A 16,985-nucleotide genomic window follows, 5' to 3' on the forward strand; every position below is an offset into this window, starting at 1 on the left:
CCTTGCCATCAGTTCCAGAGGGGGTGTGTTCAATAGAACTTCTGCCTGGGGGAACAGGCTACACAGATTGTTTGGTCTGTTGGGCTTGTTCCTCTGGGGAAGTGGAACAAAGCATCCATATGCTGCTGCTATGGAGTTGGATCTACCCTCTCACTGCAGAATACACCCTGTTTTTCATATGTCCCTCCTAAAAAAAAAAAACAACTACGTCGCAGATATACTGCAGGGATTTGTCCTCCTCATCCCTTCCTGCAGTTGGGGCTCAAGACAAGTACAAAGTGCAGTATATTGTAGACTCATGCTACCGGGTAAGGACTTTGCAATATCAAGTGAAATTGAGGAACGTTCTTGGGTATCTCATTATAACGTCATGGCTCCTCGTTTGGTCAGAAAATTCCATGATAAGTATCCATGTAAACCTGGTCCTGTGTTCCCCATGGTCCCGAGGGGGTGTCTTTGGGGGTATACTGTTAGGACATCGCAGCAATCACTGATGAACCCACCTCGGAGCTGACAGATGCTTCGCCCTCCACAGCACGGACCTCAGAAGGATGGGCACCCATGTCCATGTCTGGCACAGGCTGTTCCTGGTCCTTTTTGGATCTGCTATGGATTGCTATGGCTTCTGGAGGATTCCTGATGCTGCGGCATCCAGTGACATCTTCTGTTCTCTCAGCTGGCTCCAACAGTGACGTGGAACATCACGTTGCATGCAGTCCTTTGCTCTAAGGATCTACGCATTTCCTCATTTTTTTATAAAAGCCCACATTAGCGAGTACTCAGCGTCTAGCAATGGTTATAATTCATGTTGCTATGGACCTGCGCCTCCTGAGGCTTGGATTTTGTACTTCTCTCAGGTATTAAGGGAATTAGGTGCAGTACAAGGTTTAGAGTAGGGAAGGCACCAGGATCATTCACTGGAGTCCCATAACATCCAGGAGTTTCTTTCAGAAGGTAAGGTGCTTAATTTGGGCATTGTTATTATATTCTACTGTATGTTAAATCAGGTTGATATATTCATTTCATTCCTTTGTCTTGCTGTATCGTCTGTGTAACCTTGCCATCGGTTCCAGAGGGAGTGTCTCCAGTAGCACTGCTGCCCGGGGGAACAGGCTACACAGATTGTTAATTTGGTCTGTTGGACTTGTTCATCCTGGTAGGTGGAGCACAGCATCTAGAGCTTCCAAGAGTCACTGTCATTGCCAAGTGAGTCCCGACAGCTATCTTCAATTTCTGCTTTCCCACAAATTCTCCCTCTCTTCTTATGTGTTTAACTTTAAATGCCCAACAAACTCCACCTATGCAGCCTGATTTGATGCAGCAGTTTTGGATTGGATAGAGCCCTTACTGGATTCCCTTCACTTACAACCTTTAGAATCACCCTCTTTGCTTTAATTGGCCCTATGTATTTTAACATGTCATAAGGAGATGTATTTAGCTGTGTGTTGTCCCTCCCCTCAGTAATTATGATATAGTTTGGACTTAAATATGTGTTTCCCTTATTATTTCTTGTATGGGAATGTGCCATTAATTAGATCTATAAATTCCAAAGCACAATAAAATTCTGAATTCAGAGGCATATTTCATGTTTCTGTAGACAGATATAGGACAGTTACTAAAATATATGAAAGTATTAATAATTGATGTATTGTAATACATCTTTTTATGTGCACGTGGCTGGGGCCGTTTTGCTGAATTCAAGTCCCATCTTGTCTTTTGAATCGAGCAAAGGGTTCAAAATGTAGAGCAGTATTTAATCATGTGTCACTCTAAATACTTTGTGTTTTCAATGCTGCACATTACATTATTTGTTTAGATGTTGCCATCAACAGACAACATCTGGTGAAACAGAAATCCTGGGCAACAACGGAATCATGGTAATAGGGTGCTTTCATAAAGCAGACACATAATGTATGAGGCCTTACTGCTGTACCAAGACAAGTCTCAGCATTTGTGTAGGCATCGGTTTCTCTGAAGTTGCCATTATTGGCTGGCCATGCATCCATCAATGTCATTAAAGGTAGTACATCCATCTGAACATATTTTAAATGCCTAATGAAAGTCCTGAATTTAGAATGTATTTAGCTTATCTTATTTTTCTAGTATGTCCCATACATGCCTTCTGTTCTGGGTATCTACAACTGTGTCTATTTATCTCTTTAAAGGCTTAGTCACTGATCAATGGTGATGTTTGCTTCACAGAAAACCAGCCATTGCATTTTTTGTCTTATGAGAATTGAGCTCTTTTTAAACACACATTTTAGGATTCACCAGAGTTCATACTAAATTGACTATTTTGAGGTTACATTCAAAAAGGAAATATTCTCTTTGTGTAATTCTTACTGGTAATGACAATTTAAAAAGTGCAGGCCTATCAACAAATTTAACTCCATCATTGCAACTTATAGTGCACAACCTGTCTATTATCTCCTTGCAGAATTATAACATATAAAGCGTATAAATCTGCATGTTCTTCATGCAACATGGCTGAGTAAACACAGCAACTCTTTTTCATTAGCTCATTTCATTTTGGAAAGACATCATTTGTTCTTGTTGGCTGAGTGAGCAGTGTGGCCTCTGTGTTCTTCTCGTTAGTGGGTAGACATGTGTGCATGCAATAATTTAGCTTTTATCTCTTTGGTATGCAAGCAGTTCACTCCTCAAAGTTCTTGGTTTAATTGTTCCATGGAGTGGGAGTTTTAGGTGCATCAGAATGGCATGTTGAACCTGCGAGTTGGTTGATACCATTTGTTGTGAGGCCTTTGTGTGCCAGCTTATTTTGGAATAGAAGTGTGTGTAGCTCCAGGCGAGCTTTGAGGGGTGTGTAGCTTGAGGCGAGCGTTCTGTGTGGCGCGACTTCTTGCTGAGGTTTCCCTTACATGTGGCTCCACCCCTGGCTCCCAGCCGGTTTGGTCCATGGTTAGCTAGGGTTGGTATCGCATTGTGGTACATGACCCTGTAGGTATGTCTCTGCCATCATTTCTACAAAGATATTTGAACTTTTTTTATTCTAGTTTGTCTTTTTTCTATCACCTTGGTCACCTTGTGGCTCTCAACCTTTTCAGTGGATCATTGTCACTGTTGGGTGGTGGCAGATGTACTTTCCCCTGATTTGGTTATCCATCCCCATTGTCCCATGTAGATGGGTATTATTATCTCTCCTGAGTGCTGAGATGTTATACTTGCGTGAGAGATTTGTCCATTTATCCCCCTTGTGCAGAAAAAAATTAGATTGCTTTTTTTATACCAGGTTTCATGCTGGACGTGATGTGGGAGTCTGTTTGTTGCGTTATGTGCTGTGTTCCTTTTGGGGAAAGTGTGGGAGTATGTGTCTGCTGTATGAGTGCCATTGAGAATAGTGTCTTGCTTAGAGTATGTGTGGGCCTGTGTGTGTGGAGCTGGTGATGTCATGTAAGGCTTTTGGAACCTTGAGTTGATGATGCATGCATGCCTGAGGGAAGGTTCCAGGAGTGACAGTTGAGAGATGGGCTGCTAATGGATGACTGTGCCAGGGGGTCTCTGCCTATGTACATACCTGAACATGACAACTTACCCGTTATTACAATAAAGAAGCGCCTTGGGCCTTATTTTGCGCCTCTGGTGTGGTCCATGGAGTTATCTTCCTTTTAATGATTGCTACATGCCCCTAGAGACTCCTTCAGGTAATTTGGACACAATGGCTGTACATCATTTCCGTTCGATAGCGGGACAGAGCATGGAACACCCTAACCCTCAAAGGTTACTGCTCTCTCACTGGTACATCATAGAATTGTGTCTTGGGTGAGGCCTTAGATTCAGAGTCCTGGGGGGTAAAACTGTAATTAAATCAGTAAGGAAACATGAAAATGTGCAGGGCAAACGTCTTACTTTGTGATATGTTTACCCAGACACTTACTGTCATCATTGTAAATCAGAACTTACAATTACTACTGGCGGTTATAATTGACAGGAAGGACGAGCTAGATGAAGGGTGGTCAGGGTTCATAGAGCAGATCATATTTTCCATCTAGAAAGAAAACATCAGTGGAGGGAGCAGAGGTCTTCGTGGACGTCCATAGGAAACAGGATGTAACAGATACAAAGCATTAGATAGAAAAGAAAGTCTTGAAAAGCACAGCAAGTGATGGTAACAGATTTGTAGAGGAGGAGGGTGTCACACCTTGGGGGAGATGGCAGGTTTGGAATCGCTGGCGCCGCGGTTCGCCATTGAATATTCCTTCACGTCTCCCCGAACGAACTGTGCGGGTCTAGCTTTTTCTTGCTACGCGCAAGTAACCGGTAGCACTTATTCCACTGCTTCCGGTTCACGGACGCGTTGCAACGTTTCCTTGGTTTCGCCTTGGTTGCTATCGCTCTGAGCTTCTGCCTTCCGTGCGGTTCCCGCTTTCTCTGCTTTTTCTCTCATAGTTAATCCCCTTTCTTGTTCTGCCTTCCCCTCCATTTTTCACGCTCTATTTTTCCTTCTTTCCCCCTTTCGCTCGGCTATCTTCCCTTTTGCTCTCGTATCGGACTCCCGTCCGCCTGCTGTTCTCTCCTTGGCTCTTGGTTCCTCATCCTCCTTGCGGTTTCACTTATCTTCCCCTTCTGTCTTCCTTTTCGTTCAGTTTATTCCTGTGAACCGGACCCCTGCTTGCTTACTGGATTGCCTCTGCCTCCCGAACTGTGCCTTCTTGCTCACCTGTGTACCGGATCCCTGCTTGCTTACTGGACTGCCTCTGCCTCCCGAAATGTGCCTACTTGCTTACCTGTGTACCGGATCCCTGCTTGCTTGCTGGACTGCCTCTGCCATTTGAACTATTCCTTTTTGTTTACTCTCTTGTGAACCGAACCTTTGCCAGCCTCTGGATCTCCTTCCATCTCATCTGACATTCGTCCTGCGTTTCCGAGGACCCCAGACTGCTCTACTTCAGTCTGAGGAAATCTCATAGGGGTTTTTTGTGCCATTGGCTTTTTCCCCTCTTTTGACGTCACGGAGGATCGTCTACCGCCCCACCTATCCGTCCCTATCTGCATAAAAAAAAGGAGAGACCCAGTGCCAAGGAGAAAAGGAAACACAGGAGAAAAGACAAAGGTGTGGAGGAAGGGGAGGGATTTGAGACGGAGTCCTCCTTTGAGGAAGAGGACATAGCTGACCCTTGTGACAGAGGGTGCTATAAGTGACTGCATGAAAGATGGACAAGAATACACCTGGGTGAGCTTTTGCGACTTGACTCGGGGTCCCTATGAATCTCCTAGTGAGATTGAGTAGATTATTGAGTGTTCGTGCATTTTTCTTCCAGTACAAATCTGCACAAATCTTCTTTAATGGCCATACATCTCCAGGGAAGCTAGTGTGAAGTACAGACAAGTTGAGGCTGGTTTGTGGGGGGAAACATACACAAATTAACTTAAAAGGCTCCAGGAAGGAAAAGAAAGGTTAGGGGAAAGTGAGGGGGGGTAGGGCTACCTGGTGGATTTAGCAAGAGGAAATGGAGTCCTGTGCATCTGTGAATTTTATCTAAATGTGACAGCTTATTAAACTCTACAGTAAGATATCTCAGCAGACTAACACACCTAGTGCATGGATCTAGGTGTAACCTGCAGGTTCCAGGTTTGAATCTGCATAAGAACAACTCAGCCTTTCATAGTTCTGAAGTTAATCAAATTAGTGACGTGGGAGTAGGGAACTGTAAGATTGCATGTCAGAATGGCAGTCTGTGAAATGTCAGGCATGCTTGGGCCTCCTTTTCATCAGTCAGAGGTCAAAGCATTTTGCCTTAATGAAGTTCATAATACAACAATACAGGGAATTCATAACAGACATGGACCTCGGAAAAGTCCATAGGGCTGGGAAAGAGGTAGTTTTGCATTAGGAGTGCATGACGTTTCAGCCTGTTGAATTTGCTTCCATGAGGACTATTGAGGTTATTTATTTAATAATAGGGAGAGTCCATGACTGCAGGCTACTGACTTAAGAAATGCCAGTGCGGCTGAGGCAGAGTCAGTCATGTTTCAAGCATTCATGATCTACACTTTGATGATCCTTAAAGGGAAACATTTGAGTCAGTTATCATTGAAATTATGTACCTAGGAAAAAACATAACTTATACATACAGAAAAAGGCCTGTGGGTGCAGAAAGCACCACAAATGCTCATGACACTGCCATTGGAAATCTGGAAGCCATTTTTCATGAATAAGGTGACCTGTGCATTTCTCAAAGTAATGCAAATAAAAAGGCATCATCTTCACATTTTTTATTTGTGTTACTTTTGGTGAATTTGGAACCAAGAGAATTATTTTTTAGAAGATTTTTTGCAAACTTCAAACAAAGGGTTAATTTTGTTTTTTATATTAAAGAAAAAGGCCTGCCCAAGACATTTGTCATTTAGATACTTTACTTTTTTTGCGTATCCCTGGCAGGAAAAGTTCTTAACTTCTGACCTATTCCATTAACTTCATAAAAAAACAATGTATATGTGCCAGCAGGAAAGGGTCTGACCTCTTCAACCAAACGTTCCCAGCAACATTTCATTAACATAAAATTACATAAGGTCAACCCAAACCTGCCATCTGAACCGAAATAGCCCAAACTCAGTAAACATTCAGGTGATTTGGGGGTTCCAACAAATTATTTATTAGTTAAGAAGTTTAAGATGTTGATCATAGTGAGGAGGTTGTTGTCCATTTGTGTGAGCATTTCGTGCTTGCTGATAAGAAGGCATTTTCTATTCTGTACTTGCAAAGACCACTAGATTTTACGGTTCCCATGTTCAATTTCTTTGGAGAAATTCTTGGGATTTGTGAAATAACACACTTTTCGAATCGTTTGGACAGCTTGTGAAGGCCAGCAATGGAACCAGGTTGTTCATTGTAATGAATGGTCGAGTGCTTGAAGCAAACGGGAATGCTTGTGGTGAGGAGAGGTATAATCGTGGTAGGTCTCATTGCGTGTTAAGAGGTCATCCCTATGGAATGACAGCCACATTCTACTGCTTGCATATTTCCCTCAATGGCTTCGGTATGTTGGTTCAGTTCCCATTAGCAGGTTTGGATACTGCTCCTTTGGCATCACTTAAAATCTGTTTTAGGAAAGCGGATCGCAACTGTTGAGCTTTATTGAAACATTAAGCACTTCTGGACATGATGCCGTCCTTGGATTGGGTAGTCAAGAAGGTGATTTTTCTTTGTATAATGGTTGGTGAAGAGATGTAGGTGGTGTCAAACTTCTTTAGATAAGATTAGGCAATGTTTAATTACTTAATAATTACTTTTACTGTTGCCTGCATACACTTTCATCTTCCTTTTTGCGATATTAACTAATTTCCTTGTTGACTCACGCTTTTGGAAGCCCTGGCCTCGCATACCTCGGTTGTTTTGGGTTTCAAGCTATTTGCAATATTTTGGCAATCCCAGACTCTCTGGCAGAGTCCGGTTCAGCCAGTGCCATTTTTCAATGTACATGTGAATTATTATTCGACTACACCACTCCGCGTCACAGAGAAACGCGTGATCCAGTCAGTGCATGGTTATCAGAAGTTCCGCGTTTTTCTGTCATCTGCATGGGTTTGTGCCTCTACGTGCCACCTCCAACTAACTGGTGAGGTGCAACTGACACCGGATTACTCTTTTCTAAAAGTGCCCATTTTGCATTGAATTGTTATAATGGCAGAGAACTAACCTATGGGTAACCTTTCTCCTGTCTTTAACAATTTTTTCTTTGTGTTTGCTTTCCTATTGTGTTCGATTTACGGCATCGTGCGATTCTCTCGTTTACCCCTTGTATTTGAAATTTGTAAAGAACTTTGGTGAAAGTGATGTAGAAACACTAAACATGCATTCATGTTTTGAGCTCTGGGTGGGATGATTTTGTGTAAAAATTCTCTACGGTAAGTCTTCACCTTGAGCATAGTTAAGACTTTCTGGGGACTGTTGCCCAGACTGGATAGCATGGTGGGTTTGTGGGTTTAGAAGAGGAAGAAGGCGTTTTCTATTGCGCGGATGGCAATGGCATTGACAAAGCTGTATGGGAGGTCTGAGCAGATCACGAGGTGAAGGCAGTGCTTTTTAGAGAGAGAAGTGTGAGGTAGTTGGACCAGACAATGGATAGAAATTCTGGTGCCTGGTGGCTGTCAGAAAAGCCAATCCATAAATTGAAATTGCATAATATTACTGTCATCCGTGAGGCCAAGAAAGGCATGGTGCTTGCTAAATGAGATCCACCTGTGTATGCAGTCACAGAGGTCAAATCGTTGTTGCTTTCCGGAGTCGCCTAACATATGCTAGATGTACACTGTTATGTGTATTAGGAAATAAACACTCTCAGTGAAACTCTAAGCAGCACGCATGCCCCTGTAGTCCTTTATCAAAGGATTTAAGACAGAAATCAATTCACAAGCAGCACCTGTATATATGCTGTACATGCAAATTTCCAATGTAGAATGCACCCCTTTGATCATTATACATGCATGTTGTATGGACTATGGAGCATCCCCATGGCGCAACCCATTCACCACTGTGGCCCGCTCCTGCAGCTTGGCTTGCTCATGTGGAAAACATGTCCTCAGCCGCCCGGAGTTAGGAACTCCGCCTGGGGTCACACTCAAAAGTGCTAACATGCCCTGGGTTACAAAACCAAGAGCTGCCAGGGCCACAAACTCATGCCCCCCCTGCTGGACTCCAGGGCACATCGCATGGTTGGCGTGAACAGTGCACACCATTCAGGCTGAATCACGGGGGCATTTTAGGTTTTTCGGGATGTCGCTGAATCTGCAAGCCTCGGGCAATGCTAGAAACCCTATGTTACTATGTAACTCCTCTGGGTTTAGGCTGACCAGGGGGTATCAGGGAGATGTCCTGTATGTTAAGTCTTAGCCCGGGCTTGCATATGATATCGTTTATCACATGTTTAGTATATCAGCTGATATCCATTTTCTGCTTTTATTGAAATTAAAGTGCTGGTATATGTTATCCGGAATGCTAACTGGGGTGGTGGTCGATTTTATGTGTATGTGTCTTTTGTGGTCCAGTACAGGATCACTAGCTGGGACAAATGCAGAGGTGTGGCTTGTCAGCAGCAGAGAAAACCCCCACTGTAAGCGGATCGAACAGAGTGAGAAGAGTGTCTTGTGTGGATTCCGACTCGCTCATCCTGTTTTTGCAGCCTATTGCAGTATTTCCTCACTACTCACTGTTTGGAGGTGTGGCTTGCCAGCAGCAGAGAAAAACCCCACTGTAAGCAGAGCGAGCCGAGTGAGAAGTGTCTTTTGTGGATTCCGACTCGCTCATCCTCTGTTTTTGCTGCCTATTGCAGTTGTAGAGGAGGTCCCAGACATGGCCTGCACCCCTTCCCCTCATTTCGAGGTACCAGGAGTGTACTAGCCAAGGTATGTGACGTATGAAGAGCAAATGAACCTACACAGAGCTGCACTGGGACTCTGCCCAGTATGCATCAGAAGATCCATACCTGTTGAAGCACCCATAACCAGACAACCCTGGGCAGCACGGTACCCTATCAGACAGCCGTAGCAGCCGCTGATACGAAACGAAGAGTACCTACAGACAGTCCATGAAGAGACCCAAGGCCAGTGGAAATGACACAAGGGCCTGAACAGACTCGTGAATGAACAAAAGCAGCTATTGAAGATAACACGCTGGTGCGAGTAACTACGAAAATAAATGTAATGGACACAGAGAAGAGACAATGTTAAAACGTGAGGAAACGATGCTACGAGACAAGATGGAAGCAACCGACCTGCTAAACGTGTGTAAATAGGCTTGAAACGCAAGATGCTAAGAAATCGATACTGCTTGCAATGCTTAGTAGAAGATAGAGCAGCAAGCGCCAACCATATATCTACCTCAATAAGGCACATTGTACAAGTGCAACTCCATTTTGTAAAAGCAGAAATGTAACCAGGCTGCCAGGGGCCTGACAGGCCAAGTTTCGTAACCCAGCCAAAGGCAAGAGAAGGCGTGGAATCAAAACTCAACAAAGAGCGGCTCATGCCTAGGAAATCGAGGTCAACCAGAGAAAGGGAGGAGAGCATCAGCTAACAAGACTCAAACTTCAGAGCATACCAGCCTGCCTCATGAAGGTCAAAATAAGGGGGGCTCATGCAGGTGGCAAGGCTGAAATAGAACTAAATGCACTAAAAGCTGGAAACTGAAGCAGATGCATGGTGAACTAACATGTGACCAGCCAGGCGCGAAGAAGTACCATCACCTGATGTCATCCAGGACCCGAGGATGCCATAACTTTTCCCGATAAGAGACTACAGTTTCGAGGCCATCCTTAGCCAACTAATTGACACATCGCCCTAAAACACTAATTGATGGAAGGGAGGCAGGGTGAAACTTGGGACACCAGGCACATGGGTGTCCATTCTGCATGCCACTAATTAAAAGTGGAAATTTATGTCTAGGGGTGTAACCTGCCCAATCACAATGGACCAAGTTATCTGGAGTCCTATAGATACTGTAACCAATAGGACGTCGTAGTTGTAGTGATGTCCATCACGCGCGATGTAGAGGGATGGGCGTAGATGCCCACCCGATAAGAGTCATCCAATCCGCATGCCCTATTATCATATACAGATATAACACCTATACTTAAGTTACCTTTCCTAACCAATTATATTGCATGACGATTTTTTTATAGAATTAGACGTCAGTGATGACAAGTTTTGCCTATAACAATGACTGTTCGACTGAAGTTCGAGGAAGTCGGAGCGAGACAGGTGATCGCAATGCTGCCGATTTCCATTGGTTCCTCTGTTTGATATATTTGCCATTAAACGGTCTTCCCTTTGCCAACTTACTGAGTCCTCATTATTGAGTCGTGTTGGAGTAAGTGAATCCTGCACCCCCTGTCCTCACATGGTGCAGCTATCTTGTCTTACAAGTTCTAGAGGGTGAGCGCTAACCTAAGAGCCCGTCAGTGAATTCCTCTCCTCCGGATCACAGTATTTCCTCACTGCTCACTGGTTGGAGGTGTGGCTTTTCAGTAGCAGAGAAAAAGCCCACTATAAGCGATCGAGCTGAGTGAGAAGAGTGTCTTGTGTGGATTCTGACTCGCTCGCTCATCCTCTGTTTTTGCTGCCTATTGCAGTATTTCCTCACTGCTCACTGTTTGGAGGTGTGGCTTGCCAGCAGCAGAGAAAAACCCCACTGTAAGTGGAGCGAGCGGAGTGAGAAGGGTGTCTTGTGTGGATTCCGACTCGCTCGCTCATCCTCCATTGTTGCTGCCTATTGCAGTATTTCCTCACTGCTCACTGTTTGGAGGTGTGGCTTGCCAGCAGCAGAGAAAAACCCCACTGTAAGCAGAGCGAGCGGAGTCAGAAGAGTGTCTTGTGTCCTGTAGCCGTTGGCTGCTAGTTGTCACTCGAGCCCTCATCTTATAGCACTTGTCGGTAAGGAGGGGTTATATTGTGTTTTATTGCTGACTTGTGATAATTGAAATCATTGCCCACGCGGCAACGACATCTAGGGGGCCCATGTCATCGGCCCGACCTGTTCAGCATGCTCTTTTACTATCTGTTGATCCACGTACCCATAATATGGGGACTAGAAGTACTGCTGACGGAAATGCTAAAGGCGCATTTGTAAATGGTATGTTTCAAAGCTCTGTTACTTCTACTATCACATCAACTTTAACCGATATCTGCCTGAATTTAATGTTCTATTACCTTCATGTACTGAAGTGGAGTTTGAACGTATTGAAGCTGTGGCGGGTAAGGGAATCATAACAATTCCACCTATTCAGTCACCTAAATCCTGCCCTATGAAAATTTTCCAAATTCGCCCCTCATCTAAAGTCTCTATGTCATAACCACATTCACAACTATTGGATCAAGATCCTCCACGGGCCTGTAGTGTCTCTCGTAGGCACAAGCCTGAATTTGATCCCAGCTCGCAGTGGGCGAGTGAACTGTTAATCTTGGTCCCTTGTCTGGGTACAAACATGATTGCATTGGTATCTTCTGCCCTGGGAATGGGCATTGAATGTGTGACTCCTACCTTGATTTCTTGTATTACGCATAAAGATGGTCCAGTCGTTACAGATACCATCTATTGCTGTGCACACCGGACTTGCTAATGAAGTTACTGAATTATCAGATATATGGTGTTGTGTTCAGTACGATTCTGCTGGCAAATACTGTCACTCATGATAGCTGCAAACGCGACCTGACTACCGACCTGACTGAGGCTAGCGACTGTACTTCTGCTAACATTAATGCTGTGTCGGTTGCAACTGAGATTCACCCATTGACTCTCTTGAAGGAAAATCTGGGTAAACTTTCTTGCCCCCTTGGAACGTTTGCTGTCTGCAGCTCCAGTTTTTTTCCCTTCCTCATCTAATGAAAGACTCAGGGCCTCATTACGGGTCTGGCTGTAACCGTGCCAGTAAAACCAGCAGGTTGCTGCCAGACCTGTATTGAATTACCAGTGCCTGACTTCCCGGTGCCAGTGAGCTAAACCGAGTCCGGCGGCCGGGAAGTCAGGCGCCGGTAATTTTGTAATTCCCCATTCCCATTAAGTTTCATGGGACTCAATGGGAATGGGGAACATGGAAGCACTGGCAACGTTGATAACGGTGAAGGTGCTTCTGTGAAACTCCATGGGCGGGTGCCGTTCTGCCCGTCGGTAGGCTTACTGACACGGTTGTTTCCAGACCGGCACACTCATAATGAGGCCATCAGTCTCCAGAGCAATGTCAGCAGAGATTCTGCCTCAATGTTTGACGTATTGGAGCATATGCTGGTAACCATTACGGGCAGTTCTGGTGATATTTTGTCATATTTAAAAATAAACTAGACAAAACCCAATCTTTAATTATGGATGCAATCAAATCTCTGGAAAATTCCTAAAGTAAACAGCATACTATTCTTATGGAAACTGGCTTGAGTATTGAGAACCTGGCTACCACAGCTAAAGGGGCTGGTACTACTAATGCCAGTACTGTTATTACGGGAGTTGGCTTGGGCCCTTCTGAACTATCTATGATCACTACCATGGCTCAAGTAATGCAGCCAAATGTTCCCTTGGGCTCCTCTGACATAACTGTGATTACACCTACTGCCCAGGTAATACATCCAACGGTTTCTGTTGTTACTTCAAAGGGTCAATCAGGAGATATGTCACTACTTCAACCTATTTGCTCTCTTGCGACTTACCCTCCCATCTGCCAAAAAAGGAAAATAATTTGCAAAGCTAAGAGGTATGGTACCAAGCAGCGGTTGTTGAATACCGGCACTTCTAGTTTTGGTTTAACTCCGGGAGCTCCTCTCACTGAAGCCTATGCAGTGTTTAAGGGAGGGTGCAAGCCCAGCCATTTACTAGAGATGAGTAGCCAGTTAAATAAATGTGAGGACATTCCCCTCAATGTGTCGCTTCCATTTATGAGTGGGTTTACCCTCTCGGGGAAATCAGTTCTTCTTTCAATCTCTAGGGTCTGCTCTGTGAATACATCACTGACCAATGCTGCCCTTAACTGTGCTACTGACGGCTCCTTGGACATAGTAGAATATCTGAACCCATCTTTATCCTCTGGGCAAAATTGGGCACCAAAAGCTGCCCTTGCGATTCAGGGTTCTCCTGTAAGGGACATCCAGAAAGTAAGCAAGAGTACTGGTGACATGCCTAAACACAATAAAAACAAAGGGTATGCAAAAGTGAAAAAGGTACCTGACCATGTTCCAGTTTACAGCTTGAGGAAACTATTTAACCTACCTGATAAAAACGCTATCTGTAATACTACCGAGTTTGTAGTGACTAGGGTTGGCACCCCTGAAGCTAAGAACACTGTGGCTAGTAAAGTCACCTTTCAAGGTGGGTGTAATGATGGTGCGAATATTGTGCAGATTGGACCTAAGATCATACCTGTCCCTGAGCAACTTAGCTCCTCGGATCGTGAAAGGGTGCTGAAGATTCGCAGCTTATTTCATAGTGACCCGCATGACTTTTTAAATCGTGCACAGGTGACTGATTCGTTCCACTCAATCCTACCACACTGCACGATATGCCCTGCTGACATCAAATTAGTGTTTCAAACTGAAAGAGTGGACTTTGTGACATCATTGGTGCACTTTGCTATCAATGGAATTGCGGGTTATGTGCCCGAGTATGCCCAATCTTTTCTTTTCGTGCTGGTTATGAATGTTCTGTTATGTCTTGTAACAAAGCGCAAATTACTAAACTTCACAGGAAGCATAATGAGTCTTCGGTGCCTACTCAGTCAGTACAAATCAATGAATCACATGTTATCGACCATTTGCCGATAAGTAGTGGCCCAATAGTGCTGCTCTCATTTTTCTGGTCATAGGAGAAATACTCCTGATGTGACAGGTCAAGATGATGACCATTGGTCTTGGCTTGCTGGAACGACAGCACGCTAACGCCAACTAATGATCAATGCTTAATGCTCTCTTGGAACACTAGAGGTAAATCCCATCTATACCACCAAGACGGCTTATTTGATCATATTGATTTTATTGAGATCATTGCATTTGAGGAGCCCTGCATGTTGACTCCAATTAATATTGATGGCTGGATTACCATCCAGCAATCTGCATCAAAAGGGATCAAAGGTCGTCCCAAAGGCGAGTTGCTTCTTGGAGCAAATAAACCGCTTAAACTGACTGAAGTGCCTCTTGCCTCATTGAACATTTTTGTTGGCTCGCTGTCTTGCCCTAGTTCTCTGGTGCGGAATGAGCTTTTGATTGTTACTCTTTATGGTCCACCCTATGTTTTGGCTCACACCATGGTTCTTAAAGAATTGGAGGAGTGGTTGGACACTGCCCCTACTACTGCAACCATTATTTTGTGCGGTGACTTTAATTCACGAATGCCAAAAGATTACAGTGTTTGTGATGCTAACCCATAGTTGTTTGAGTCTGGTCTGATCATGACTGATTGCCTTGATAAGTCCTTTGCAGGAGGCGTGCAATGGGCCGCTCTTCTCTATTCTAGGGGCTTTTCTATGGTTAATGGTGCACGTATCTCTGATTGCCCTCCACAATTCATGCGGGTTACTACTGGATCTGCAAGTATCATTGATTATGTTTTTGTTAGCATGCTATCTCCGATCATCGATCTTGCTATTGTATCACGTTTTGAGAGTGACCATTTGCTCATTGTTTTTGCCTTAGATATGTCTTCTGGTAATCCTGTTGAATTGGTGAGAGAATCTATGACCATTAATAATAGCCTAACTCGGGTGATCTGGTCCACTGCCAAATTGGATTCTGCAATTTTGATTGTTCCTGAAGTGTTTAATCGATTATTAGTGACTCTTGGTATTGATGTCCTGCTACACTGTGAGTTTGTTTTGGACGAGTATGAAGCGTCGGTGGCGACAATTACAAAGGCCATTTTCCCTGTCAGAAAATCTAATAGTAGAACTGTGGGTGGGCGTAATTGACATCATCGCCACAAATTTGATCCTTTTATTAAAAACAAAAAAAGAGAACTTCACCAATCGTTAAGGCAAGCAGCCATGCTATTTAGTGACCAAAAACGATATGCTACTACTACAAAATCCATTAGATCAATTTATGCTAACTGGCTATGGGCACATCACCAATTTCGTGAACACTAAAAATGGAAGGACTTGGTGTACTCTTCTATGTCAAATGATCCTCAGAAATGTTGCCAAATTGTTAACTCAAGTAATAACCACTGTGCTCTTATTAATGGAACTTCTGAAGAGGCTTGGATTAAACACATTAGTGAAACTATTGGATCTGAGTGGGCTGAATCGATAGATTATCCACTACCGACCAGAGATTGGTCCTTTAGGAAGAGTAAAGAAGAAATTGCTCAGGTGAGTCTTTGAAAATGAACACCGACAAGACTAAGATCATGGTGTTTAAATCTTCCCGTAAACAAGGGAAATCTGTTTGTTGGTCCCTTAATGGAGTTAACATGGAAGTTGTCAATCAGTATACGTACCTTGGAGTGGTCTTTAATACTGATATGAAGAATGCTGACCATGTCTCTAAATTGAAGATGCGTTGTGTCAAAGCTACTGGTGCTCTTTGCTCATTTGCGATAAAGGGAGGTGGATTTTCTGTGGAAGCTCTTTTGAAAACATCCCTTATGAAAATGACATGCATGCTCAGCTGTGGCGCTGAGGCATGGGCTCACAAAGTGATGGAATCGGTATTGCACATTGGGGTGTTATCTTTAAAGAGGCTTCTTAGACTGCCAGTATGTGTTTCTTCTGAAATGCCCTATTTAGTATTTGATATTCTACCCATTACTCGCCGAAAAGTGTTGTCATCTCTTACACTATATTGGAAGTTGGCTAATGCTGATACAGACACACTGATGGGAATCATATACAGGCTTTTTGCTACTACTTTACCCTATATAGATTCATCGACATTGGGCCACACATGCCATCTTCATGATACCTGGTGCTTTCTGTCTATGAATATCTCAACTGCAAGGCCCTTTTTGTTATTTGAGCGGTATATAAGGACGGCACTTAGGGCCTACAATACAGAGTCCTTGTTGGTCAATTTGGCTACTAAATCAACAGCATTTGACTACTGTCCATACATTCTCAAAAGGTTGTCAATTCCACGATACATAAATAATGTTGTTGGCAACATTTGGCATGGAACTATTTGAGAATCAAATTGAATGTAGTTAAATCTCTGGAAGTCACTGGTCGTTCGTCCAATGAGAAAAATGTTACCAGATTATGTAGGTTTTGTGGAGACCAAGAACTGGAATCTACTCTTCATTTATTGACTGGATGTAATGCTATGACTTGGCTGAGATCAAAAGCCTTGACCTTCATGGGGCTTACTACATCAATTGACGCTCCTGACCTATGGACACCGTTTGTAAGTGGCAATCATGAGGGGTGTATAATCTATCTTACTTTGCTATGGCAAAAAAATTATGAAATTATTTTGATTGTTGAATTTAAAAAAGGATACATGACTATAATGATTGTGTTAATATAATTGATTAAATGGGCCTGTGATTGGTGCTAGTA

The sequence above is a fragment of the Ambystoma mexicanum genome, chromosome 5q (assembly GCF_040938575.1).
Source record: "Ambystoma mexicanum isolate Mex_15411 chromosome 5q, UKY_AmexF1_1, whole genome shotgun sequence".
Taxonomy (NCBI): Eukaryota; Metazoa; Chordata; class Amphibia; order Caudata; family Ambystomatidae; genus Ambystoma; species Ambystoma mexicanum.